The 20,234-nt window shown below is 39.3% G+C and overlaps 1 protein-coding gene across 2 annotated transcripts in view; it reads left to right on the plus strand.

Moving 5' to 3' along the window:
• The window catches only part of UVRAG (UV radiation resistance associated), a 327,746-nt gene that overhangs the window by 18,895 nt on the left and 288,617 nt on the right, over positions 1–20,234 (plus strand). The window lies entirely within an intron of this gene.

The following is a 20,234-nucleotide window of genomic DNA, read 5'->3' on the forward strand; positions in this document are numbered from 1 at the left end:
GAAGGATGTGGAAAAGAAGGAATATATGCCAGAGATATTATGAAGAAAGAAAGAATTACTGGGCTGGTGGCTGATCAGAAATGGGGGCGGGGGGGCATGGGATATCTGCAAGGCAAAGATGTCTCCTGGGTTTTGAAACAAAGTATCTGGGGGGCGCCTGAGTGGCTCAGTCTTAAGGCTCAGTCCTTAAGTGTCTGCCTTTGGCTCAGGGTAAGATCCCAGGGTCCTGGGATGGAGCCCCGTAGCAGGCTCCCTGCTCGGTGGGAAGCCTGCTTCTGTCTCTCTCTCTCTCTCGCCCTGCTTTTCGCCTTGCTGTTTCTCTGTCAAATAAATAAATAAAATCTTAAAAAAAAAAAACCAACAAGGTATCTGGGAAGCAAATACATAATGTACATGCATACATCTACACATAGTCCAAGAGATCAGGCCTGGGTCCAAATCTTGATTTTTGGTGCTTACTGACAGTGTGAACATGACCAAGATCCTTTACTTGTGGCCCCGGTTTTATTATCTGAAAAATGAATGAGATGGCTAGATTAGTACTTATTAAACTTAAAATGTGTATAAAAGTTACCTGGGCATCCTGTTAAAATACAGATTTTGATTGGGTAGGTCTGTAGTGGGACCTGAGATTGTGTCTCTCCAACAAGTTCCCAGGTAATCCTGAGTAGCAAAGGCTTAGATGACCTTCAGGATGTTTTCTAGTTTTGTAGTTTTGTAATTCTGTTTACTGAATGTTTGTCCTTTGGAGATCTCTTATATTTGAGACCATGTCACCTCTGTTTAGATAAATGAATTCTAAATCTGTCTCTTCACTTCAAATTAGAAATGCCTAAACCAATTCATCGTCTTATACTGATAACCACATCCCTTTCTCAACGTACCTATTTCTGTTAATACTTTATATTTATAAAGTACTTTATGATTTTTCAGAAAGCTTTTATATCCATTATTTCATTTGATCCTTAAAATAACCCACAGAGTTAGGCATACAGGAAATATCTCCATTTTATGGGAGGGGAAACAAGCTCAGAGAAAGTAAGTGATTTGCCTACTGGTTAATGGTAGAACTACCTTAGAGTTCAGAATTAATTGACTCTAGTTTGAACTCTTACCACTATGTCACACTGCTTCTGGTAATGGCTATCACAGATACCTGTGCTTAAAGGTTAGTTGCTATCTCTGTTTTTTTAAAAAATGTAAATTTGGTTTTATTTTAAGATTTTTTTTGAGAGAGAGTGAAAGAAAGCAGGGGGAAGGGGCAGAGGGAGAGGAGAGAGAATCTCAAGCAGACTCCCCACTGAGCGTGGAGTCTGATGCAGGGCTTGATCCCACGACCATGAGATCATCACCTGAGTTGAAACCAAGAGTTGGACACTCAACTGACTGAGCCACCTAGGTGCCCCTGGTTTTATGTTAAAAAATAAACAGTATATTCATATGGATCACAATTCAAAGGTACATAAGAGTGAAGAGTCTCCATATCACTCTGTACCCCAAATACCCATTTTCTCTTCCCTGGGATAACCAGTGTTATGAGTTATATTTTATGTATCTCCAGTAATTACATAATTATATTTTTTTCCTATGAAACACAGATGCTAACATGTTAAACACACTGACTGCATAAACTTTTGTGATTTTTTTTTTTTTTTTTGAGCAAGAGAGAGCTAGAGTGAGTAAGCAAGAGTGAAGGGGGGCAGCAGGGAGAGGGAGAGAGAATCTTAAGCATGCTCCACGCCCAGCACAGAGCCAGATGCGGGGTTTTTTTGCACAACCTGAGATCATGATCTGAGCTGAAATTGAGTCAGACACTTAACCAACTGAGCCACCCAGGTGTCCCAAACTTTTGTGTTTTTTTTTTTAATTAATAGTATATCTTACAGATTGTTCCATATCAGTGCTTAAACAGCTGCCATATAATTTATTCTTTATGGCCACTTTGTATTCCACTATAGGATATATCATAATTTAGCTAGTCCCCTATTGATGGACGTTTAACATATTTCCAGTTTTTTGCAAATACAAACAATAGTGTATAACATATAATGCATATCTCTAAGTATATATTTTTTCACAAATGCAGAAGTGGAATTACTGGGTCAGAGAATATGTGCATTTGTAATTTTGGTAGATATTGCCAGATTGCCATCTTCAGAGGTTTTTCCATTTGTACTCTTTTCAGCCAAGTGCTTGTTTTGCCACTGCCTTGCCTCTGAATATGTTAGCAGACTTTTTGGTCTCTGCCAGTTTTAGTGTAGTTTTAATTTGCATTTCTCTTATGAGTAAGGTTGAGAATCTTCTCATGTTTAAGTGCTATTTGTATTTCCTTTTCTGTGAATTATCTGTTAATATTCATTCTTTGCCATTTTTTTTTCTATTGGGTTGTTGGATTTTTTTCTTATTGATTTCTGGAACTCTTTGTATTTTAGTGAAATTGGTTATGTGAGTTAAAAAGTTTTGGTTAGGTTGTTTTTCCTTTGACTTTGCATATGACAGTTTTTGCCATGCATAATTTAAAAACATTTTATGTAGTAAAATTTATGTATTTTTTTTCTTTGTATGGCTTGTGAATTTTTTGTCATTCTTAGAACTTTGAGGTTATAAAATAATTCTTCATGGTTTCTTTTGATACTTTATGTATTAATTATTAATATTTAAATATTTTTAAGCCATTTGGAATTTGATATAAGGTATAGGGTATATTTCCTAAACACACACACACCTTTTCCTCCTTCCCTCCCTCCCTCTCTCTCTCTCTCCTTCCTCACTCCCTTTCTTTCTTTCTTTCTTCCTCTCTCTCTCTCTCTCTCTCTCTGACAACTCTATTGCCCTGACACCTTTACTGATTAGTTCATGTTGCCCTAAGGGCCTTTTGACTCCCTTATTCCTTTTGTCAATCTTCTTTTTATCCTCAACCATATCCATTATCTAATCTCCCTGTTAAGCCCATTTTTGCTTTAGGCTCCTATATGGTCTTATCCTTTCTTTCTGTTCCTATTAATATTTCTTTAAAACTTTTTTATTATGGAAATTTCAAAGAATAGTGAAATACGTATAGTGTAATGTGTATTGTATATATCAGTGTATATTGAAATGCGTATATATGAGGGGTGTGTAATGAACTCCCAGGGTACCTGTTACATAACTTCAATAACATAACAGGTTATGTTATGTGATGGCATATCTTGTTTTGCCTATATGCCTAACTAATCATCCTCCCTCCCTCACCCCAATTATTTTGAAGCAAATTATGGCCATGGTATTACTCTTTTTTTAAAAAAAAATTTATTTATTTGTCGGAAAGAGAGAGTGGGAGAGCACATCAGGGGAGCGGGAGGCAGAGGGAGAAGCAGGCTCCCCGCTGAGCAAGGAGTCCAGCGTGGGACTTGATCCCAGACCTGGGGTCATGACCTAAGCCGAAGGCAGATGCTTAACCAACTGAGCTACCCAGGCATCCCCACGATATTACTCTTAACACTTGGACCACAGAGCTGTCTCCTGTCATCTGATTTTTATCTTCCAGGTCATCCTTTGTAAATCTGTGTCTTTCTTCTTTGGTCTTACATTTCTAGAATAATGGTTCTCTAATAAATGCTCATTGACATTATACTGCTGGATTATTTGACCTCAAATTGGCCTTTTTGTGTGTACAAACTCCAGCTCTTTAGCGAGCTTACATACTCAGAAATTAGGGAATGCCGTGTTTGTATCCCCAGCGTTCCTAGCATGGTGTGTGTAGGAAATACCAGCAAGATAAAATAGAAGGAAGAAGGGAACAAGAGGGAGGATGAGAGATACAGGCAGAGAACAGTGCTAGACCTGTCACTACAAAGGCTTGTGTTTTAGAGCAACACTACCCAAAGGAAACATGGAGGAAGAAGGGCAAGTTTGGACCTTCCACCAAGATTGGGGATAGATAAGGTGGAGAGAAAAAAACCCAGAACCAAAGTGTATAAGAAATGTAGAAAGTTCAGAGATATATTTTGTCTTTTCCTGTGGAGAAGCCTGTATTATAATTTAGTAGTGTTTGCTAAATGACTGAATTGAATTCTGGGACTGAGTGAGAGCAGAGTGAATGCCAAAATAAAGGCTTTAGTTCCAAGGTTGTGTGATTTGCATCAGAGAGCTCTCAAGTTAGGAATGGGAGCATTTTATGAGAGTAGAATTAGATTTTTATTTTGTTTAAATCTGTAACATTGGCTCTTGGTACTATTTGCCTGTAACCAAGAGCACCAAGCACTAGTTATAAATAAAGCATTTTGGGGTTCTTTTCAGAACTTTTTACAGGGACTCTTTCAGGTGGGATCAAAAGATTAGAAAAAATAGGTGACTGAGTGCTATAATATAGAAGGAGCTTTTGTGTTTTTGAAAAAAACTGATCTAATTTATCAAGCTTAAATTCTCAATTCAGTAATCAACATTTTTACCTTCTGTGGGAATGTAGAAAACTAATCTCTCAGGTTTGCTTTTGTTGTCCCTCAAAAAAATATACCAAAATAGTGGTAATCTGAGTTTACTGGAAGCAACCTGGGCCTTATTCCTCCATGCCATTTAGCCTAGTCCCAGGCAGAAAATAAATGTCTGACCTGAAAAAAACAAATGAGTTGAGGATTGGAAAGGGGGCAGGTGCCCAGAACAAGTTTGACTACATTCCTAAACCAAATGCTATTTAAAAAAAATTATCTCATAATATCTGTGATTTTCTACATTAGGGGTTAGCAAACTGGCCAACAGTTATTACTGACATTTGTAACTGAGACGACTAAGAAAGGTTATCATGGTTAAGAGATTGTAAACAAATAATATGCAGAGAATGGACATGGGCTGAAAAATTTAAAATAATTTACTCTCTGCCTCTTTACAGAATGAGTTGGCAACCCATGATCTCCATCATTCAGGGGATATAGTAATATTTCTCTATGTGAACATTTAAAATTTCATGCTCTTTTGTGTTCCATATTAGTACTTCTTAAAAAATGGTTACATAGATTTCCATTGTATGAATGTACCAACCCAATTTAAAAGTGGTTATTAAATTTTTGCTTTTATAGCCAATATCAGAATAAGCATATTTGCACACATTTTTGTGACTTGTGGAATTGCTTGGTCAAATACTACATACAATTTAAAATTTAATAATTATTGCTAAATTGCCCTCTCTCCAAATTGAACCAGTTTATATTTCCTCCCACATTATTTTCCTTACTCATATCAACTTGTGACAAAAACTAAATAGTTTGACCATTTAATCAGATAGCATTCTTCATTTTCTATTGTTGAGTAAGAAAAAAAATTTAGTGGCATGAAACATCATCATCGTTTATTTTGCTTATGATTGTGCAGTTTCATTTGGCTGTGGTAGGAATGACTTGTCTCTGCTTTATTTGATGTCATTTCTGGTCGCTCCAAGGCTGGGGGCGGACACGGTCACTTACGTGTCTAGCTGTAGCTGGGATCTCGCTTGAGGCTGTGGAGAACAGCTACGAAGTCCTTTTCATGTAGCTGCTTGGTGTCCTCACATTCAGGTGACTGGGTTCTAAGAAAGGGCATCCTAAGGCAACTAGGTAATTTTATGATTTAGCCTCAGAAGTCATGTAGTCTAATTTCTGCCATAGTTACAGGCCTGCCTACATATAAGGGAGAGGGAACATAGACCCCATTTTGTAATGGAGGAGTGGCGATACCACATTATAAGAGAGCATGGAGGGTGTGATGTGTTGGTACAGCCATTGTTTGGAAACTAGTCACCATGAGGTGGAATGATTGTTTTGATGTGCATATCTTTAATTAGGAGTGTGATTATACATCTTCTCATATGTTTATTGACCGTTTCCATTTCTTTTTCTTTTCCATTTCTTTTTCTTCTCATATGGTTTATTGACCATTTCCATTTCTTTTTATGTCCTTTGCCCCCTTTTCTATTGGGCTATCGATTATTGATTATATTATTGATTTATGATAGCTCTTGTACATTAAGCAAATTAGACTCGAAATTTTTTTGAAGATACCTCTCTATGATCTTAGAAGTCATAAAAGGTGTGTGTGGGATGGTTATTTAGTTTGGCAGTGGTGGGATTTGTGGAGTGATTATATTTAAGAACTTTGGTTTAGTACTTTTGTTTTTGAAGCAAGGGTTACGGATAGGGAAGGAAGGGTGAATGGGAGCCTCCTGTTGCCATCAACCTCCCTGAATCACTCTCTGCAGCACTGATGAGGAACAAGATCAAAGGCATATTAATTAGTTCTCTTTGGTCGTTATTATGCCTCAGAAGTCAGAACATTTTAGATACCTGCAAGGGAATGGTAAAACTCAGGAGGAATAGAACCCCAATGATGTATTTCACTACTGAAAATTTCTTTGGATTTCTTTTCGTTCTGGGGTGTGATTTGATTGTTTTGAAAGCTGTACTGTCACGCATATTGAGATTCAAAATTGTATCAACAGAAATGAATTGACCTACCAGAAATGGTCATTTTCTAAAACATGGGGATGTTTAACAAAATGAAACATTTCTTTGTACCCTGCCACTAAATGTTACTCTTCATCTACTACCTTGTTATGGGATAAATCCTAAATAAATAGTCACAATATAAATCTCCTTAGTTGTAATCTTTGACAGTTTTATGGGGACTCAGCTGGTGGTTGTCATTGCAATTCTCATTTTAGGTATGATTTGATCCAGAGACACTTAAATTGTTGGCAGGACCTGAATCTCACATCTCTTTACTCTGCTTTCCTCCTTGTTGGTTTCATTCTTTGGTTTCACTGTGATGAAAGACAGCTGCCAACATCTCCAGCTCTGTATGCTTTCAGGTTCAGGGCCAGTGTGAAAGAAAAAAAAAATCTCAATAATTTAATATAATTTCCGAGTCTTTCAGTGGTCCTAATTAAGTTATATATAGTTATGATCAGGGGGATGGAATGTGCTGATTGACCTGACCTGAGTCATGGCTGAACATCCTTGGGGTGGAGGTAGAGTTAATTCTTAGAGGAAGCATAGAAATTGATAGTAGGGGAGGGTGATTCTGCAAAGTTTTTTTTGTTTTAGTCATATACCTGTTGGACAAAATAAACCCATAATATAAAAAACAAAAACCCTTTCTTTAGACTACTGTTATTTATTTATTTTTTTAAAGATTTTATTTATTTTAGAAAGAGAGAGCACAAGTCGGAGGAGACAGGCCAAGGGAGACGGAGAAGCGGACTCCCCGCTGAGCAGGGAGCCCAATGTGGGGCTCGACCCCAGGACCCAGAGATCATGACCTGAGCCAAAGGCAGACGCTTAACGGACCAATCCACCCAGGTGCCCCTAGACGACTTTTATGTTTGGAAGCAGTTGGCTAACAAAAGTAATAGTATTAACAAGTTCTTTAGAGACATCAGTTTCAGTCATTACTAATGAGTAATTATTTTTTTACTAAAGCAAATGCTTCAGATCTATAATGCATACCACTTAAGTCTTGTTTTAGAGTTTATATTTGAAAGATTTGTAAAAGTATTTAGGAATTTAGGGTCATGCTGGCCTTTTTGCTCACCACCAACATTTCAGTTGCAGAGTTGTGCCCTAATTATAGCTATCAATCTTTCAAATCAAAGCTGAATAGGAGATTTTAGTTTTATATGTTAGTGAATGTTTTTATTTTCTATATAGGATGTTTTAGAGATAGTGTTTCAAAGATTTTAAGCCATGTTAATTCCAATTTAAAACTTAAAATCTGCTCAGCTTTACTTTTGGGGGTGGGTGTTATTAGAGTACAACTTTGCTGCCTAAACCTACTGCTGAAGAATGATGCACAAAAATTGCAATTCTTTTTTTTTAAATTTTTTTAATGTTATGTTAATCACCATACATTACATCATTAGTTTTTGATGTAGTGTCCCATGATTCATTGTTTGTGCATAACACCCAGTGCTCCACGCAGAACGTGCCCTATTTAATACCCATCACCAGGCCAACCCATCCCCCTACCCCCCTCCCATCTAGAACCCTCGGTTAGTTTTTCAGAGTCCATTGTCTCTCATGGTTCGTCTCCCCCTCCGATTTACTCCCCTTCATTCTTCCCCTCCTGCTATCTTCTTCTTTTTTTTTTTTTCTTAACATATATTGCATTATTTGTTTCAGAGGTACAGATCTGTGATTCAACAGTCTTGCACACTTCACAGCGCTCACCATAGCACATGCCCTCTCCAGTGTCTATCACCCAGCCACCCCATCCCTCCCACCCCCCACCACTCCAGCAACCCTCAGTTTGTTTCCTGAGATTAAGAATTCCTCATATCAGTGAGATCATATGATACATGTCTTTCTCTGATTGACTTATTTCACTCAGCATAACACCTTCCAGTTCCATCCACGTGGTTGCAAATGGCAAGATCTTATTCCTTTTGATGGCTGCATAATATTCCATTGTGTATATATCCACATCTTCTTTATCCATTCATCTGTCGATGGACATCTTGGCTCTTTCCACAGTTTGGCTACTGTGGACATTGTTGCTATAAACATCGGGGTGCACGTACCCCTTCGGATCCCTACATTTGTATCTTTGGGGTAAATACCCAGTAGAGCAATACCCAGAGTAAATACCCAGTTCAGCTCCATACTGTCTTCCAGAGTGGATGCACCAGCTTGCATTCCCACCAACAGTGTAGGAGGGTTCCCCTTTCTCCACATCCCCGCCAACATCTGTCGTTTCCTGACTTGTTAATTTTAGCCATTCTGACTGGTGTGAGGTGGTATCTCATTGAGGTTTTGATTTGGATTTCCCTGATGCCGAGCGATGTTGAGCACTTTTTCATGTGTCTGTTGGCCATTTGGATGTCTTCTTTGGAAAAATGTCTGTTCATGTTTTCTGCCCATTTCTTGATTGGATTATTTGTTCTTTGGGTGTTGAGTTTGATAAGTTCTTTATAGATTTTGGATACTAGCCCTTTATCTGATATGTCATTTGCAAATATCTTCTCCTCTTCTGTCGGTTGTGTTTTGGTTTTGTGGACTGTTTCTTTTGCTGTGCAAAAGCTTTTTATCTTGATGAAGTCCCAAGAGTTCATTTTTGCCCTTGCTTCCCTTGCCTTTGGCGATGTTTCTAGGAAGAAGTTGCTGCAGCTGAGGTCGAAGAGGTTGCTGCCTTGTTCTCCTTTAGGATTTTGATGGACTCCTGTCTCACGTTTAGGTCTTTCAACCATTTGGAGTCTATTTTTGTGTGTGGTGTAAGGAAATGGTCCAGTTTCATTCTTCTGCATGTGGCTGTCCAATTTTCCCAACACCATTTGTTGAAGAGATGGTCTTTTTTCCATTGGACATTCTTTCCTGCTTTGTCGAAGATTAGTTGACCATAGAGTTGAGGGTCCATTTTTGGGCTCTCGATTCTGTTCCATTGATCTATGTGTCTGTTTTTGTGCCAGTACCATACTGTTCTGATGATGACAGCTTTGTAATAGAGCTGGAAGTCCGGAATTGTGATGCCTCCAGCTTCGCTTTTCTTTTTCAACATTCCCCTGGCTATTCGGGGTCTCTTCTGGTTCCATACAAATTTTAGGATTATTTGTTCCATTTCTTTGAAAAAAGTGGATGGTATTTTGATGGAGATTGCATTGAATGTGTAGATTGCTCTAGGTAGCATTGACATCACAATGTTTGTTCTTCCAATCCATGAGTATGGAACGTTTTTCCATTTCTTTGTGTCTTCCTCAATTTCTTTCATGAGTATTTTATAGTTTTCTAAGTACAGATCCTTTGCCTCTTTGGTTAGATTTATTCCTAGGTATCTTATGGTTTTGGGTGCAATTGTAAATGGGGTTGACTCCTTGATTTGTCTCTCTTCTGTCTTGTTGGTGTATAGGAATGCCACTGATTTCTGTGCATTCATTTTATATCTTGCCACTTTACTGAATTCCTGTATGAGTTCCAGCAGTTTTGGGGTGGAGTCTTTTGGGTTTTCCACATACAGTATCATGTCATCTGCAAAGAGTGAGAGTTTGACTTCCTCTTTGCCGATTTGGATGCCTTTGATTTCTTTTTGTTGTCTGATTGCTGTGGCTAGGACTTCTAATACTATGTTGAATAGCAGTGGTGATAGTGGACATCCCTGCCACGTTCCTGACCTTAGGGGGAAAGCTCTCAGCTTTTCCCCATTGAGAATGATATTCGCTGTAGGTTTTTCATAGATGGCTTTTATGATATTGAGGTATGTACCCTCTATCCCTATACTCTGAAGAGTTTTGATCAAGAAAGGATGCTGTACTTTGTCAAATGCTTTTTCTGCATCTATTGAGAGGATCATATGATTCTTGTTCTTTCTTTTGTTAATATATTGTATCATGTTGATTGATTTGCGAATGTTGAACCAGCCTTGCAGCCCAGGGATAAATCCCACTTGGTCACGGTGAATAATCCTTTTAATGTACTGTTGGATTCTATTGGCTAGTATTTTGGTGAGAATTTTTGCATCCATGTTCATCCAGGATGTTGGTCTATAATTCTCCTTTTTGGTGGGGTCTTTGTCTGGTTTTGGGATCAAGGTAATGGTGGCCTCATAAAATGAGTTTGGAAGTTTTCCTTCCATTTCTATTTTTTGGAACAGTTTCAGGGGAATAGGTATTAATTCTTCTTTAAATGTTTGGTAGAATTCCCCTGGGAAGCCATCTGGCCCTGGGCTTTTGTTTGTTGGGAGATTTTTGATGTCTGCTTCAATTTCCTTAGTGGTTATAGGTCTGTGCAGGTTTTCTATATCTTCCTGGTTCAGTTTTAGCAGTTGATACATCTCTGGGAATGCATCCGTTTCTTCCAGGTTATCTAATTTGCTGGCATAGAGCTGCGCATAATATGTTCTTATAATTGTTTGTATTTCTTTGGTGTTGGTTGTGATCTCTCCTCTTTCATTCATGATTTTGTTGATTTGGGTCATTTCTCTTTTCTTTTTGATAAGTCTGGTCAGGGGTTTATCAATCTTAATTCTTTCAAAGAACCAGCTCCTAGTTTCATTGATCTGTTCTACCGTTCTTTTGGTTTCTGTTTCATTGATTTCTGCTCTGATCTTTATGATTTCTCTTCTCCTGCTGGGTTTAGGCTTTATTTGCTGTTCTTTTTCCAGCTCCTTTAGGTGTAGGGTTAGGTTGTGTATTTGAGACCTTTCTCGTTTCTTGAGAAAGGCTTGTATTGCTATATACTTTCCTCTCAGGACTGCCTTTGCTGCATCCCAAAGATTTTGAACAGTTGTGTTTTCATTTTCATTCGTTTCCATGAATTTTTTTAATTCTTCTTTAATTTCCTGGTTGACCCATTCATTCTTTAGTAGGATGCTCTTTAGCCTCCATGCATTTGAGTTCTTTTCGTCTTTCCTCTTGTGATTGAGTTCTAGTTTCAAAGCATTGTGGTCTGAAAATATGCAGGGAATAATCCCAGTCTTTTGGTACCGGTTGACACCTGATTTGTGACCTAGGATGTGATCTATTCTGGAGAATGTTCCATGGGCACTAGAGAAGAATGTGTATTCCGTTTCTTTGGGGTGGAATGTTCTGAATATGTGAAGTCCATTTGGGTCCAGTGTGTCATTTAAAGTCTTTATTTCCTTGTTGATCTTTTGCTCAGATGATCTGTCCATTTCAGTTAGGGGGGTGTTAAAGTCCTCCACTATTATTGTATTGTTGTCAATGTGTTTCTTCACTTTTGTTAATTGGCTTATCTAATTGGCTGCTCCCATGTTAGGGGCATAGATATTTGCAATTGTTAGATCTTCTTGTTGGATAGACCCTTTAAGTAGGATATAGTGTCCTTCCTCATCTCTTATTACTGTCTTTGTTTTAAAATCTAATTTGTCTGATATAAGGATTGCCAGCCCAGCTTTCTTTTGGTGTCCCTTAGCATGGTAAATCGTTTTCCACCCCCTCACTTTCAATGTGGGGGTGTCTTTGGGTCTAAAATGAGTCTCTTGCAGACAACATATTGATGGCTCTTGTTTTTTAATCCATTCTGATAGCCTGTGTCTTTGATTGGGGCAATTAGCCCATTTACATTCAGGGTAACTATTGAAAGATATGAATTTAGTGCCATTGTATTGCCTGTAAGGTGACTGTTACTGTATATTGTCTGTGTTCCTTTCTGATCTATGCTGCTTTTAGGCTCTCTCGTAGCTTAGAGGACCCCTTTCAATATTTCTTGTAGGGCTGGTTTAGTGTTTGCAAATTCCTTTAGTTTTTGTTTGTCCTGGAAGATTTTTATCTCTCCTTCCAATTTTCAATGACAGCCTAGCCAGATATAGTATTCTTGGCTGCATATTTTTCTCGTTTAGTGCTCTGAAGGTATCATCCCAGCCCTTTCTGGCCTGCCAGGTCTCTGTGGATAGGTCTGTTGGCAATCTAATGTTTCTACCATTATAGGTCACATATCTCTTCTCCTGAGCTGCTTTCAGGATTTTCTCTTTGTCTCTGAGACTCGTAAGTTTTACTATTAGATGTTGGGGTGTTGACCTATTTTTATTGATTTTGGGAGGGGTTCTCTGTGCCTCCTGGATTTTGATGCCTATTTCCTTCCCCCACATTAGGGAAGTTCTCTGCTATAATTTGCTCCAATATACCTTCTGCCCCTCTCTCTCTTTCTTCTTCATCTGGGATCCCAATTATTCTAATGTTTCATCTTATGGTATTGCTTATCTCTGGAATTCTGCCCTAGTGATCCAGTAGTTGTTTATCTCTCTTTTTCTCAGCTTCTTTATTTTCCATCATTTGGTCTTCTATATCGCTAATTTTCTCTCTGCCTCATTTATCCTAGCAGTTAGTGCCCCCATTTTTGATTGCACCTCATTAATAGCCTTTTTGATTTCGATTTGGTTAGATTTTAGTTCTTTTATTTTTCCAGGAAGGGTGTCTCTAATAACTTCCATGCTTTTTTTCAAGCCCAGCTAGTATCTTTAAAATCATGATTCTGAACTCTAGGTTCGACATCGTACTAATGTCCGTATTGAGTAGGTCCCTGGCAGATGTTACTACCTCTTGTTCTTTTTGCTGAGGTGATTTTTCCGTCTTGTCATTTTGTCCAGAGGAGAATAGATGAATGAGAGAACAAAATGCTAACAGGTTAATAACGTCCCCAGCAAATATACTCTTAAGAAATCAGAAAAGACCAGATACCAGGGGAAAAGAAAGGGAAAGAAAGAAGAAAGGAAGAGAAAAAAGAAAAAGAAAAAGATAAAAACAAGCAAAAACAGAACAAAATAAAAAAACAGAATATGATCAGGTATGATCAGACTAGTGCATAGATCAGTGCCACAGACTAGATTTTGGGTGTATTTTGGTCTGTTAGAAGAAAGTGCCTCCTAAAATTTTAAAGAAAGAAAGAGTTATATATGTACAAAATAAGGGTTGATACAATGAAGGGATGGGAGATGACTGTAAAGATGAAAATTATAAAAGATTTTATAAAAGGAATTGATAAGATAAGAAGTTGTTTGTAAAAAGAAAGAAGAAGATTTAAAAAAAGAAAAAAAAGGGAGAGAATGTGATCAGGCAGGAGACTAGAACAAAGCCATACACTAGTGATTTAGGGTGTATTTTGATCTGTTAGAAGAAACTGTATCTCAAAATTTTAAAGAGAGAATAACTCATATATATATGCCAAAAATAAGGGTATCTACTATGAAGGGATAAAATATGACTAAAAGTGAAAAATAATTTTTTTTTTCAAAAAGGAATTGATAAGATGTTGGTTGAAAAAGGGAAAAAGAAAAATTAAAAAAAAAGTTCAAAAAATTAACTTTGAAAAACTAATGAATCATGGTAAAAAAGCCATGAATTCTATGTGTGGTATTCCCCTAGCGCTGGAGTTCTCCCATTCTCCTTGATTGGTAAACTTGGTCTTGGCTGGCTGTTCGTGCTGATCTTCTGGGGGAGGGGCCTGTTGCCGTGGTTCCCAAATGTCTTTGCTGGAGGCAGAAGTGCCCCGCCCTTGTCGGTTCTGGCTAAGTAATCTGCTCGGGTTTGCTCTCGGGATCTTTTGTTCCTTGCAAGCTTTCGGTTCAGCTTTGGAGGATGAGAGTGAAAATGGCGGCCTCCCAGTTTCCGCCCAGAGGAGCTGAGAACTCGGGGCCCGCTCCTCAGTGCACCCCCAGAGAAAAGCAGTCAGTCACTCCCGTGTCCCCGGTCTCCGGCTGCACTCCGTGCTCACCTGGCCTGTGACCGAGCGTTTCTATCTCTGGCATCCGACCCAGTGTGGCGTCTCCAAATCCAGCAGATCCCTGCGGTGCACTCCCGCGCCGCTCCTCCCAGGGGAGGAAGGGGAATCTGCCCGGCTCTGCCGCTTGTTGGGTCCCTGCTGGAGGAGCAGTGGCCGGACTGTCACCGATCACAGTTTATGGCAATCCCGAGCTGAGAGCCCGCGCCTCGGTTCTGCCTCTGCAGCTGGCTTCCCTGGTCCGATACCTGGGAGCTCTGTCACAGTCAGGACCCCTGGTCTTTCTGTGACCCGGAGGGTCCTGAGACCACACTGTCCCACGAGGGTTCCACCCCCAGTTTAGCCACTGGAGCGATGTCCCTCGGCGTAGCCGACTTCTAAAAGTTCCGATTTTGTGCTCCGCTGCTCTATCACTTGCCAGAAGCGGCCGACAGAAGCCCCCTCCCCCGCCGTCTATCCTCCCTAATATCGCCTCAGATTCACTTTTCCAAACGTCCTACCTTCCAGAAAGTGGTCGCTTTTTTGTTCAGAGAGTTGTTGCTATTCTTTTTTTCGATCTGTTGAGTTTGTAGGTGTTCAGAATGGTTTGATCCCTATTCAGCTGAATTCCTGAGACCAGACCCAAAAATTGCATTTCATAACCATAAAGGCATAGTAGATTTGAGAAAGTTTAAGGAGATTGCTGGTAAAGAAAAGTATGTAGGATGTTATCTTAAAGAATAATTCCAAAGTTTGTGGCAATTTTAATTACTCAGAATATTCATACTTTCCTGAGATAACTTGAGCCAGTTTAGATCATAAGAGATTTGATTTCAACTGTCTTTAGGTGGGCCATTTGAAGAGGTAGTCTTTTTTTTTTTTTCAAGATTTTATTTATTTGTCAGAGAGAGAGCGCACAAGCAGGGGGGTGGTAGGCAGAGGGAGAAGCAGGCTCCCTGCTGAGCAGAGAGCCCAATGTGGGGCTCAGTGCCAGAACCCTGAGATCATGACCTGAGCTGAAGGCAGACGCTTTACTGACTGAGCCACCCAGGTGTCCAGAAGAGGTAGTCTTTTATTTAATTCTGTTTAGACAAGGTCAAAAGCAGTGTATTTATGCTAGTTGGTGCCACCAGGCCATGAATTACCGCTAGGTTGTAAACTCTAGAGCAGTTGAAAGTAGGTGAGTTCTTAGGATTTACTGTAGCAGAATCACTGCCTACGCTTTACTCCACTTTCATTTCTTAGGTCTGTATTCCTTCACTGTCTGGTGGGTGGGTGTCAGAATCCACTGAGGTTTCCATGCCACTCAGGACTATTGCAAGGCCTTTGTCATACCAAGACATTCTTTTTTTTTTTCCTTTTAAAGATTTATTTATTTATTTGTCAGAGAGAAAGAGCACAAAAAGGAGGAGCGGCAGACAGGAGAGGGAAAAACCGGCTCCCCTGCTGAGCAGGGAGCCCGACACGGGGCTTGATCCCAGGACCCTGGGATCATGACCTGAGCTGAAGATAGACGCTTAACTGACTGAGCCACCCAGGTGTCCCATACCAAGACATTCTTGACTGGGTTAATTCACTGGAGATTTATTAATTCAATCAAAAAACATTTATTGTGTGCCTGCTATTTGCTAGGTACTCAGCTAGATGCTGGAGATACAGCTATAAATAAAATCTCTGGGATGCCTGGATGGCTCAGTTGTTTAAGCGTCTGCCTTTGGCTCAGGTCATGATCCCAGGCTCCTGGGATTGAGCCCCGCATCGGGCTCCCTGCTCAGCGGGAGCCTGCTTCTCCCTCTGCCTGCCGCTGCCCCTGCTTGTGCGTGTGGGCTCTCTTTGACAAATAAATAAAATCTTTAAAAAGTAAACAAAATCTCTTCCTCATAGGATTTATATTCTTGTTGGGGAAGATATACAAAACCTGGAACTAACCGTATTTTTTCCATGTTAAGTAAAATTACATATTGTTTTTCAAGTATAGATCTTCTGGGGGAACTGAGAACAAGAGAGGATCCTTTAGGTCGCTCTGGTTTCTTCAGTACTTCTTGGATCATAGGGTAATAATTTGGGTGAAGGTAGACGATATGTCTTCAAACTGGTGGTAATTTTTGGTGTTTCTGTTATATTTTGGACTAGGTTTAGTTGATTTAAACTTTTTCTTATTTAACTTTATTTTTTCAGTATGTAGGACATTATATGGTACAGAAGTCAAAACTATATAAGCAAGTAGCAGGGAAGTCTTACTTTTATCTGTATTCCCTCTGGCTTGTTCTCACCCCCATACTTAATAATTTTTTATGAGTTTCTGTCTTAACCTTCCAGTGTTCCTTTATAATTGCATTAAATCTTAGGGGAAGGAGAGGAAGAGAGGAAGTGGGAGTCTAAAGGAAGGAAGTGAATGGTGGAAATGAAGAAGAGTTTTATTAATAAGTAGTGCTTGTGAAATAATGTTTTATTGGCACTCTTTTTGTCCTGCTTACACATCTCCTAACTCTGAAAAAGGGAATAACTTTAAAAAAAATAAACTTTATTTTGGAATAATTTTAAATTTACAGAGAAGTTGCAAAAATGTTCAGAGAATTTCCTTTATTCAGTTTCGCCTAATACAATCTTACATTACCATTTTTCATGTGTCAAAACTAAAAAGTAGCATTGGCACATTATTATGAAGTAAACTCCGTTTTATTACAGTTTAGCATTTTTTAAAAATAAAAAGCTTTATGATAAAATTAGAATGAATGTTATTAAAGAGCAAGCCAAGACAAAGGGCACAAGAAGGTTCATGTGTACATTTACTGCCTTTCACCAAGATTACATCAATAATTTACCTGTAAAGAGTTGATTTTCTTTGTCCCTTTGAGCTGCTGGGAGCATCTTGGATTTTAATTAATCATGGTGTAATGAGAATACTTACCCTAATGCTTTTGAAATAAATAAAATAGGGGAAAAGGCAAAAAGTCGTACAACCCAAAGTCAGTGCCTTAAGTATAGTTGGTTAATTTGTGGAGGAGGTTTTTGTTTTTTGTTTGTGTGTGTGGTTTTTTGTTTTGTTTTTTGTAAACTTTCTTATAAAGTGTCCTGATGTGGTCAGTTCTGTTGTACCCACTTAGTGGAAGGAGCACGGAAACAATAGTGATACATTGGTAGTCCACTCGGATAAATGTTTGTAGACTCCATTGCTGATTTTAGAATTGTAGAGGTTGGAGGCAGAAGGTGTCTTGGAGCTGGTTGTGCTAACTTCCTAGATAGTGGAAAGATCTCTTCAGTAATATCTATGCATCGATTATAGATTACATCTCTGGCCAAGCTTTGCACATTGCTTCGTAAGGAGTCTGTTCCATTATTATTATATTTGTCATAAAATTATTGTGTTGAAGGATAGATCATTGCTCAGTCTGCCCTCTGTGGCAATAGGGGAGTGTAAAGACCAAACTGTATCATATATGTGTGTGTATGTGTGTGTGTGTGTGTGTGTGTATGATGTAAGTGTATTACATATATCCACATATATAGGTATAACCCCTTGCTTTCCTTCTGCTTTCTTATCTTCCTTCTTTTGAGATATACTGCCCATTTATTATTTACTGTTTTATATTTGGTTATGTAGGAATGTTGGGATAAAGAGATGAATAATGATAATGAGTAAAACCTTACATCATATGGTTGTTAAGAGGATTAAATAAGATCATATGTATGAAGTGTTTAGTACAGAGCATGGCACATTTTAAGCATTTAATAAGTGCTGACAGTGTAGTGATGGTAATGGTCTCTGTTATCAAGTCATTTCCTCCTAGATTAATAGGGAAGATAACTATCAGCTAATAAGACTAGGTTAAATGAAATAAGTGCTATAGGAGACATAGAAACAAAGTTCTTATTTGTTCGAATAAAGGAGCAACTAATTTCAGTTAGAGACAAAGGAAGGAGAAGTCTTCTCTCCTTAAACTTTGAAGTAGAAATAGGATCTCCTTTAAGAGAATGGTATTCTAGGGCGCCTGGGTGGCTCAGTCGGTTAAGTGTCTGCCTTAGGCTCAGGGCATGATCCCAGAGTCCTGGGATCGAATTCCGCATAGGGCTCCCTGCTCAGAGGGATGTCTGCTTCTCCCTCTCCCTATGCCCCTCCCCTCTGCTCATGCTCTCTCGCTCTCATTCTCTCTCAAAATAAATAAAATCTTAAAAAAAGAGAGAGAGAATGGTATTCTAGGTTGAGGAGCTAGCATTAGCAAAGGCCTAGGGCTAGGAACGTGCGTGATCTTTTTCATGGAACCTTAAGCATTCATGTGTGACTGAGGGGTTGGGTATGTAGAAGATCTAGTGAGAAGTAAAGATAGGATGTGGAGAGGTCAGATTGTACAGGGCTTTGAAAGCAATAAGGCAAGTTTGTACTTTATTCTAGAGGCTTTGGGTAATATTTTCAGGTCTTTGAACAGAGAACCAAGATTGTAATCTTACAGCAAAATAGATGTGGTTAGTGCTTCCTGTTAACTTAAAATCTTGATTGAGAGGGCTAATGAAAAATATATAGGAGGAAGAGAGAGTTGCTGTAATCCAGGGGATGAAATGGAAACCATTGGCAGATTGTGTAAAAATGAGTCTTTTAGAATAAGTCCTAAGAACTTTTTATTTTTTTAATTTTTTTTAAAGTTTTTATTTATTTGAGAGAGAAAGAATGAGAGACAGAGAGCATGAGAGGTAGGAGGGTCAGAGGGAGAAGCAGACTCCCTGCTGAGCAGGGAGCCGGATATGGGACTCGATCCCTGGACTCCAGGATCATGACCTGAGCCGAAGGCAGTCGCTTAACCAACTGAGCCACTCAGGCGCCCAAGAACTTTTTATTTTTTAAAAGATTTTATTTATTTGAGAGAGAGAGAGCGTGTGAGCATGAGCGGGGGGAAGGGCAGAGGGCGATGGAGAAATGGACTCTCCACTGAGCAGGGAGCCCCATGTAGGGCTCCATCCCAGGACCTTGAGATCATGACCTGAGCTGAAGGCAGACTCTTAACCCACTGAGCCACCCAGGTGCCCCAGTCTGAGGAACTTTTTGCAAATATCTTTGGGCCTTTTCATACTTAGAGTATTGAACAAATTTATTAGACAATAACTTCTCTCAAAGAATCTTAATTTCTAGATTGGGAGAAAGGATTAGGTTGCTGTGCACATGGAAAGAAAGAACTGTACTTTTCCAACTGACTGCATATGTAATTGAAGATGGACTTACCTCAGTAGATTGGGCTGTCTTTCAGCCTGAAGGGAGAGCTTTAAGCATATTTTAAAACTGAGCACTTGATTTCTATTTTTAAGCCTGAAAATAATTATCTGACACAGGGAATTAGCCTTTGGGAATGAATCTGATGTGCTGAGACTTGAGCGTTGCCAACATCTTCTCTCTCTCTTTTTTTTTTAAGATTTTATTTATTTATTTGACAGAGCGAGACACAGCGAGAGAAGGAACACAAGTAGGGGGAGCTGCAGAGGGAGAGGGAGAGGCAGGCCTCCCGCGGAGCAGGGAGCCCGATGTGCGGCTTGATCCCAGGACCCTGGGATCATGACCTGAGCCGAAGGCAGACGCTTAACGACTGAGCCACCCAGGCGCCCCAACAACATCTTCTCTTTTGATATGCTTTTATTAGGCTATTTGTTATCTTGTATTTTTGTTGATTTCTCCTGTTGCTTAGGGAGCATTTGCCTTTTCAACAATTGGGACTCCATATGATTTGTGCATCTTAGTTGGAGAAATTGTTGGGAAGAAGGCCTGATTAGGAAAGAAGAGATTGGGGGGCGCCTGGGTGGCTCATTTGTTAAGCGTCTGCCTTTGGCTCAGGTCATGATCCCAGGGTCCTGGGATCAGCCGGAAGCCTGCTTCTCCCTCTCGCACTCCCCTTGCTTTTGTTCCTGCTTTCGCTGTCTCTCTCTCTGTCAAATAAATAAATAAAATCTTAAAAAAAAAAAGAAAAGAAAGATTGGTTGGCTGCTGGTCAGGTGAAGATTTAATTTAAGCTCACGACAGTTGGGTTATTGGCTGGCTGGAGTGCCCAGTGAGTTATATTTTGGCTTGTCATCTTTTCCTGGTTGTACAGATGATCTGGC

This window comes from Eumetopias jubatus, unplaced genomic scaffold, assembly GCF_037043125.1.
Source record: "Eumetopias jubatus isolate StellerSeaLion01/CBP00866 unplaced genomic scaffold, mEumJub1_p1.0 scaffold_13, whole genome shotgun sequence".
In the NCBI taxonomy this organism is placed as follows: Eukaryota; Metazoa; Chordata; class Mammalia; order Carnivora; family Otariidae; genus Eumetopias; species Eumetopias jubatus.